The sequence below is a fragment of the Mixophyes fleayi genome, chromosome 8, assembly GCF_038048845.1.
Source record: "Mixophyes fleayi isolate aMixFle1 chromosome 8, aMixFle1.hap1, whole genome shotgun sequence".
Lineage (NCBI taxonomy): Eukaryota > Metazoa > Chordata > Amphibia > Anura > Limnodynastidae > Mixophyes > Mixophyes fleayi.
In genome coordinates, this window is record NC_134409.1 from 105979456 (window position 1) to 105988872 (window position 9417).

Consider the following 9417-nt stretch of genomic DNA (forward strand, 5'->3'; position numbering starts at 1 on the left):
CAAATGATTCGGGGTCTCAGGCAAGGTCCAAGGTACAGGCAGGGGTCATACACAGAAGTTCAGTCCAGCAGGTATATATCAAATAACACAGGAGCAGGTTAGCGGCAGCCAGGAAAAAACGCAGTTCTAATTAGGCCTCAGGCAAAAAGATTAACTCCTTCAGGCATGCTAAAGAGTTTAGGAACAGAACAGCAGCACCTCTGGTGGTATAAGGTACTGCTGCTAGATACAAAACACAGGAAGAGTTGTAACAGAGAGAAGGTCAGAGATGTAATGGGGAGAATTGTTAGTAAGGGCTTTGTAAGTGAGTAAGGAGCTTGAACTGAATTCTGAAACTGATGAGGGAGCCAATGAAGGGATTTACACAGAGGAATAGCGGAAGAAGAGTCACGGAAGAGGAAGATGAGCCTAGCTGCAGCATTCTGTCTGGAATTCAGGTCAGATAAGGGAGAGGCAGTAAGGCTAGTAAGAAGGAAGTTGCAATAGTCAAGACGAGAAATGATGAGTAAATTGACCAGGATTTTGGTTGCATCCTGAGAGGGGAAGGGACAGATTTTCATGATGTTACGGAGAAGGAAGTGGCAGGATGTGGTGAGGCACTGGACATGAGGTGTAAAGCTGTGTTCTACATGCAATAGCAGACAGTATTTTTTTCCTGCTTGAAAACATAGGTTGCTGTCCTTCCCAATATCTGCCTCTTGGTTGCACTGGCGGACCTAGATTAATTTTTAGGGCTGGCGATGTAGAGCCACGCCCCCTTTTTCTCTGTGCGGGCTGCTTGCTGCCGCACACTATATTCTTGTCCCCGTCGGCTGAGAGGCAGGCAGAATCCTGACCTGGGTGCTCCGATTGTGTTTTAAACACAATCAGAGCAGCTGGGCAGAATCATCTGCTGGTATCTGCTGACAGGGACAGCCCGCCCACAGACACATAGTGAGTTTAGAGAAAGTGTCACATACACACAGTGCAGGTGTTAGGAACAGCAGGTAACTGCTGTTTTCGTTTTGGCTGCTGCAGTGTTATTTTCAGCCTGAGTGTGATCACCTGAATTCCTCTCACCTGTAGCTTTATCTGACAACTGCCCTGATTGGCTACTACTGATTTAAATACCTGTCAGCTTCACTCTGCCTTTGGCGGTTATAGCGTTCAGACGCTTGCTTCTCCGTGCTCCTGTTTCTGTGATTAGTCCGCCAGTTTCCTGATTGATACCTGTTGTGATCTCTGCCTGGACACCGATCTTGCTTGTTTGCTCGTGACCCTGACCTCTGCCTGTATGCTGACCTTGCTTGTTTGCTTGTGGCCCTGACTTCTACTTGGATTCTGACTCTGCCTTTTCATCTGAGAGATCTCCGCCTATCCGCAGGATTGTGGTACCAGCTATCTGCTCCATCAGACTAACCTGTGTCTGCAGTGTTTTACAGTAGCGATTTACTGCTCAATCTTGCTCCGGCATTTTCCCTGACACTGTGCAGCTCTCTAGCTCCATCTCACACAGGCCACAGCTGGTACTACACCATCCTCTACTCCACACTGCCAATCTGTAATACTGGTGGAGGTTGGTACTGCATCCTGTTACTAAGTGTTTCTGCTTTATCTGGTCCAGAAGTATCTCTGCTCAGCATCCCACTGTCAAGTCCTCTGTGGTGCCTACCTGCCGGAGTTGAGTTATCACTACTCGAGAATAAGTCCTGGGGACAACCGAGTACCAGCAAACATATCTGGTTCTATGGGAAAGTGGGCTGCTATAGGTGAAGCTCTCAACAACAGGTTCTGATAACTCAACTCGTAGGGTGATTCGCGACAGCAGGTGCAAAGTTTCACGGCACCCTAGGCAATGCTTCAGCTCTACCGCCCCTCCTCCTCCAAAGTCCACTTCCCAGTCCATCACAAGCTTGGACTTTTGTAAAATTAAAATACTAAATCTTACCTCCTCCTGGCTGGCAATGCTGCAGTCCAGATGCACTGAAGACTGATGTAGAATGCTGTACAGACTCCACTGCTCCTCCATAAACATCAGCTTCCTTTACTAGAACCACCAGTTAAATTGTCCCAGTTTAGATCTGGACAGTTGTAATTGCCAATAACATTTTTTGCTGCACTTTCAATTTGTAATATTAAATGCATTTCAGTACAATTATTTTTGCTAAGTGTTTTGGCTTATAACAAACCCAAACAGTAATTTCCCCATAAATATACCCACCCATAAGGTCTCTACATTTTCACACTCTTTACAGAAAAAACACAAAAACGAAAATGAATTAATATAATACACAACATATATGTTACTTTATATAAGATGACATTTATTTAAACAAGCATTTCACTTTTTTAATGAAGGCATTTTCAGTTTCTACTATTTCCTTGCATCTACCACAAGAAATCATAAGTGTCATCTCTGTAGGTCATAGCAAACTGTATGTATATTTTGCCAGGAAAGTTGTAATAACGCAGGGAAGCATCTCTCTGAAATGTGGTATATTGTGTGGGGGTATCACATCTTCATACTCATTCTGGAAAAGAATGAAGATCATTGAATTATTGTAGTTTGTTGTAATATGCACTGTTGCACTTATATTAAGAAAACAATCCCCATACAATAAAACTTTACCACAAATAATAACATTGTAGCAAAAAAACTATATGTATCCTGCAAATCCTACAAATTAACTAACATTGGGGGGGGGGATTAAATTCCCCTCAGAGTAACGCCATGTTAAACCTATTACCATTAAGACGGTAATTTTAACCATGGTTTCTGCTCGCGGCTCAGGGAGTCGCGAGCAAAAAGCCTTCATTGAGGTTAATAATTACGTGCACTATTACCATAATATCGGTAATAGTGCGCAGGCCCCGCTACTTTTGGCAGTAGCGCAGCCAATTGAATTCCCCCCATTGTGTAAGAAATATATTCCAAATACATAGTAACTACAATGAAATCAGGAATATGATAATTGTCACATTAACTCAACACATTAAGGCCCGAGTCATTAAGGAGAGCAAGGCAAAAAAAAAAAAGTCAGTTTGATCCTGGGCAAACCATGTTACAATGCAAGGGGGACAAGTTAGCTTATTATTTTGCACACAAATAAAAAAATGCCTTTTTTGTCATATAGCACGGCGGTTCCCAAAGTGTGCGCTGCAGCTCCCAAGGGTGCCGCGGCGCTGTCACAGGGGTGCCGTGGGCCAGGCAAAAAGAAAGAAAGAAAGAAATCAGAAACTTACCAATCCGCGCGGCGTTGGGACCCAGCAGCCTCCTCTCTCCCGCAGCTGTCACTGACGTCATTCAGTGACAGCTGTGGGAGAGAGGAGGCTGCTGGGTCCCGTCGCTGCGCGGATTGGTAAGTTTCTGTTTTCTTTCTTTTCTTTTTTTTTGCCTGGCACCTGGCGCGGGGCAGAGGAGGAGGGGGACAGAGAGCAGACCGAGGGCAGAGGAGGAGGGGGACAGAGAGCAGACCGAGGGCAGAGGAGGAGGGGGACAGAGAGCAGACCGAGGGCAGAGGAGGAGGGGGACAGAGAGTAGACCGAGGGCAGAGGAGGAGGGGGACAGAGAGCAGACCGAGGGCAGAGGAGGAGGGGGACAGAGAGCAGACCGAGGGCAGAGGAGGAGGGGGACATAGGGCAGACCAGGAGAGCAGAGGAGGGGGGCAGAGGAGGAGCACAGAGGGCAGAGAAGGAGGGGGACAGAGGGCAGAGGAGGGGGACAGAGGGCAGAGGAGGGGGACAGAGGGCAGAGGAGGAGGACAGACGGCAGACCAGGAGGACAGAGGGCAGAGGAGGGGGACAGAGGGCAGAGGAGGAGGGGGACAGAGAGGGAGGGGGACAGAGGGCAGAGGAGGAGGACAGATGGCAGACCAGGAGGGCAGAGGAGGGGGACAGAGGGCAGACCAGAAGGGCAGAGGAGGTGGACAGCGTGAGAGAGGGCAGAGGAGGGGACCAGCGTGGCAGAGAGCAGAGGAGGGGGCCAGCGTGGCAGAGGGGGCAACATGAGAGAGGGCAGTGTGCCTGGTTGCAGAGGGGCAGTGTGCCTGGTTGCAGAGGGGCAGTGTGCCTGGTTGCAGAGGGGGCAGTGTGCCTGGATGCAGAGTGGCATTTTTGCATACAACTAAATAAGTATTTCTGTCGTGACCTAAATACTTATTACAACTTTTTGACCCAACTACCTTTAAAACAGGACTGTTCAGTAATTATTTTGGAGGGGTGCCTTGAAAAAATTTGGAGACTCTAAGGGTGCCGCGAACTGCAAAAGTTTGGGAACCACTGATATAGCACACAAATATTTGTTAACTTCATTTTTACACAGAAATTTAAAGTTTATCTAGGACAGTGTTGGCTAACCTGTGGCATTCCAGGTGTTGTGAAACTACAAGTCCCAGCATGCTTTGCCAATATATAGCAGCTTTTTGCTGGAAGGGTATGCTGGGACTTGTAGTTTCACAACACCTGGGGGTAAATGTATCAAACTGAGAGTTTTCCGGCGGGTTTGAACAACCAATCAGATTCTAGCTATCATTTATTTGGAACATTCTACAAAATGACAGCTAGAATATGATTGTTTGCTATAGGCAACATCTCCACTTTTCAAACCCACCAGAAAACTCTCAGCTTGATACATTTACCCCCTGGAGTGTCACAGGTTAGCCAACACTGATCTAGGACATGCCCTAACCCAACTATAAATCTGTCCCCACATTTTAGATTTGCCGCCTCCCTCCAATGCAACATGGTTTTGCCAAGGTGCAAAGTTACTCCTTTGTTTTGCTATGCACTCCTTAATGACTCAGGCGCTAAATACTTTAGGAAATGCCTTTATGGAAGAAGGGTCATTCCACATTAAATCAACACAAGGTTCCAAAGTGACCATTTCAGATTGTTATGAAACTTGGGGGTTTTCTTTACACCTACGGCAGCATTTATTATACCAAGTCTTAGGCTGATATGTATACTGGTTTTGAAGTTATATGTCTTTAAACCTGCAATATTTGAACAAAAAAATTGTACACATTATACATCAAAGGGATTGTTTAAGGAGATTACTTTTAAAGGAATGATTAGGTGTTTTAATGACATGGGCATCATCAATTTTAGTAACATGTAAAATTTAATAGAGTGGAAGATGCATAGGAATTTGGTCTGCAGATTGTCTCTCTATAAATGATACTATTGCTCTGAGGAATCCAAAATCAATGGACAGACTTGATAGATAAACACATTCCCTGTCTTCTAGCAACAGAAAGCCTCATTTACTAGCATATCCAACAAAGGTATGTGTTCCAAAACCACTGCTTGAGCAAGAAGTGTGGATGCATAAAAATAGAATACTAACTTGTAGTTCTAGTCCATATTACACATATATACAATACATGACAACATACACAAAACAAATTAATTTTATTTATATTTTCTTCCTATCAGTGGTTAGAAAAAAATATGCTGCAGCATCTACAAGTTTTCTGGAGTTTAAGAAACTTTATTAGCACCAGGATTGTGCTTGCTAGAGAAGTGTGAATGTGTGGGAGTTCATTAAAACTTAACAACACTTGGGATTTTTTTTCTGAATCTCCAAACTGGTCTATTGGTGACAATTTGGCTGAACACATTAGTTAAGTTCAAATATATAAAATTAACTTCTGACAGCATTTCTGATCCAATACTGTATAGCAGTGTTACAATTGCAATGTTGAAATGCTCATACACATGTTTTTTTCATTTAGCGGTGTCTGATTAATGCTTTTTCCACTACAATACATTTAAATTAGAGGGACAGGAAACAAAAATCAAGAGTGAGGTTGGGAAGGAGGTAAAAAAAACAAAAAACCCTGTTATATTGTGCCTTAAACCCCTAAAAGACACATTAGATCATACAGGAAATGATTACATAATATATGCTACTTGGTGTTTTTACTGATTAATTACATCTTGCTGTCTATTACTTGCCAAGGTTCATCTTTTAATGGGCAAATTACTTGGCTTTATAACTGATAAGGATAGAGTCAGTGGCGCACGCAGGGGGGGTTTCTGAGTCTCCAGAAACCCCCCCCTGCGCTAACTAAGTGGCCGCTATAGCTGCACTGTCCTATACAGCAGCCGCAGCGCTGAAGAAACGAAGCCGCGGGGGGTGGGGGTTTTTTTGGGTCAGGGGGGAAACCCCCTCCCCGACAATCCTCCGTTCGCCCCTGAGAGTAGTGGGTATATGGTGCACAGGGTGAAAAGGACGTGAAGGGGACGGGAAAGATAAGGAATGTTAAGATATGAGATGATGTAAATATTAGTGTTGTCAAGGGATACGTTTATAAATTATCTCTCGGCAACTAATATTTACATAATCTCATATCCTAACAACCCTTATCTTTCCCATCCCCATTCCCATCCTTTTCACCCTGTGTGCCATATACCCACTACTCTATCCTTCTCATTTCTCCATGAGGGCTACAGACTACCTTCATAAGGGTATTTAGGGCAGCAATTCCCATTCCCTTTCTGCATCATTTTCCTAAGCAGCGTTAATTCCCTACATTACACTCTATTGGCTTTATAATGGACATAGGAAAAATAACTGACGGTACACCTTGCTGGCTATTACGGAGCAAATTACATATTGTCTGCTGTAAATACATCATACTTGACATTATTACCAGTAAATTGCACACTACTGGGTATTATTATTGGCATATTACATATGACATCCTGTTGTGCTTTATTATGCCCAAAATATATTTTGAAGTGCTTTATTACTGGACAAATTACATCTTACACGCTGCCAATTACATGCATGACTTTTGCTAGACATAATGGGGCTCGTTTGGATGCATGTGTTTTTTATGCATTTCTGTACTGCACATTTGCACCAAAAATGTGCACATGTCTGTATATACATTTTTGCAAACCATTGACTTGCATGTCTCTCCCTCTCTGTCTGTATGTGTGTGAGTGTGTGTCTATAGTAGGAAATTTATACTGTAAGCTCCAATGGGGCAGGGACTGATGTGAATGAGTTCTCTGTACAGCGCTGCGGAATTAGTGGCGCTATATAAATAAATGATGATGATGATGATGATGATTGCATCTCCCAATGCCTGGAGAGGCAGAAAAGTAGTGTGTTAGTGTAGGATGAGTACAGTAAGGGTGTGTTCACGTAATTGCACCACAATTGACGAGGACACATCCTCACACACACACACCTTCTATCTCTTGAGGGTGCAACAAAATGCAATGATGACTATCAGCAGTATGATCTAATAATTTCTGATTGGTTCAAATATTGCAGAAAACTGCAGCTTAGAGAAAGCATGATTACCATAGTCTACAGCTGCTGAGCTTCCAATGAGGCATTTCCCATATACCTTTTGTGGTTGCCTATGATTCCTGAACATGTATAGTGTATAAATATAGTGTAAAAAGCAAAAAACTATTTACACAAGTGCAAGTAAGATAACTCGGACTTGCTGATATTTTGCCTGTAGTATTCTCTCATATGAAAAGTGGTAGATTTTATACTGATAAATTGCCTCCAGGCTATGACCCTCAAAAGAGCTATTGTAGATTAATGTGAAAATGACCTGGGGCAATTCGTACACTTGTTTAATATCTAGGTGCAAATAGCAAAAATATGCTATAAATGGAGGTCCAAGTGGGCCAGTAAACGGTGGTATGCCACACCGCCACTTCTCCTACTGCTTTGATTGTAAAACTATCAACTTCCATTCACTTATATTTTCCATACCCTACTTCTAAATTTCCACTTCGACCACTAGCTATAACCCTGAAAAAAAACAAAAACATGATATTGCATGATTATTTTTGCACTAGGCTGTTTAAAAGATTCCTGATTGATTGTTACAGCACACGGGTGCTATTTGCACCAGGACACTATGTATTGTAAGTCTGTAAGAGTATTGGTACCTCTCAGTGGCACAGGAGCATGTTCATGTTTATGCATTTTTTTCCCCTTTCATTTCCTTTTGTTAATGGTACTTGCCTTTTTTGAAGCATTTAGGATACTGCAGCACTCCCCGGTCACACAGTGCTCTCATATCGGTGCCAGGAGAAGATTCATATCCGGATAAACAAGCAAATGTAATTTCCTCACCATGTTCAACATACAGTGTCCTATATCTTAGCTGTATATTATTTTGAATCATGTCGGCTTCCTTTGTTGTACATGGCTCTGAGACAATAAAAATATAGCAGCTGATTTAAAGTTTAAAAATCACAATTAATAAACCTTAACTGAAAGTTTTTAACACGATACAAAAAACATTTGAGCCATTTAAAATCCAATCCCAGACCATATTATATCATGAAACTCTAAGCTGTGTTATACTTCTATGATTTACACTGTTAATTTATCAAATTGCCGGGAACCGGGAGGTTGCTCTGCTCTCCCAGTAGTCCGGGAGTGCTCCCAGAATTTAAGGAGTCTCCCGGGCGTTCCGGGAGAGTAGTCAACTACAGGTAATAGAATAAGGCAGATTGCCCATATACATGAATTAAAGAGGCCAATTATCTGTGAATTACATCTGTATTGAAGGTAATTCTAAATTCTAACTCACAGCTCGTATCTACATTATAATTAAAGGACAGTATGCATCAAACCTTAGATACCTTATAATAACTTCTTGCAGGAAAATATTTTAAATTTTTATTTCCTTCATGGGATTTGCAATACTAGACGGATCCCAACAATCCTTTTGTTTCAACAAACTATTTTTTTTAACACACATAAGAGCAGCAGTGTAATCCACAGAATTGAACCATACACTTACCATTTTCTCTTGGTTCATCTACACAGATAGTGTCGGGACATTGTTACTGGCTGAGTGATAAGACTCCACCCCCTACCTCGTACAGTGCAATCCAGCACTATGGCACCTGGCTCCCTGTAGTCTTATCCCCAGGCCCTTTCAGAGGTTCATAGAGACCTGGGGAAACCCAAATTAAGAGGCCCCAACCCCCTTTTTCTTAAAAAAAAAATATATATTGAAAATGTATTTTAAATTGACTTTATTAAAATGTACAAATTATATATATTTTTTTTTTATATACACGTACACTGATGTACTAAATTGGAGATTTCAGATTAGAGGTGCTTTTCTAGCTTTTTTCTGCAAATGCAGCAATCAGTTTTGAAAAATCAAATTTACAGTTAATATTGAGCATGGCCGGCCCATTCACTCACTCTTGCACTATAGTTGAACGATGAGTTTTTTTCCATTCTTCAGCACACTGAACATTCATTAACCAGAAGCAACAGATGCTGACAAACTGAGGAAAATGCGCAAAACAATTGTGAAGTCCGCAAACAGCTCAGAGAGTCCTAGTTTGAGGATTTCTATAAGAAGTTCCTTTGTCTTGCTTTCTGTAAATTCGCTTCAGTAACATTAGTTTGTCACCAAAATCTTGGGCTATATCTTTCTTGTA

General features: G+C 42.3%; 1 long non-coding RNA gene across 1 annotated transcript; it reads right to left on the bottom strand.

Annotated features, from left to right (window-relative positions):
- Positions 1-2282: 2282 nt before the first annotated feature.
- On the bottom strand, positions 2283-8104 carry LOC142099548 (uncharacterized). The gene is made up of 2 exons (XR_012678570.1): positions 7976-8104; positions 2283-2510 (listed from the first exon to the last, which is right to left on the bottom strand). It is a non-coding gene; the product is annotated as an uncharacterized LOC142099548 (long non-coding RNA).
- Positions 8105-9417: the final 1313 nt, after the last annotated feature.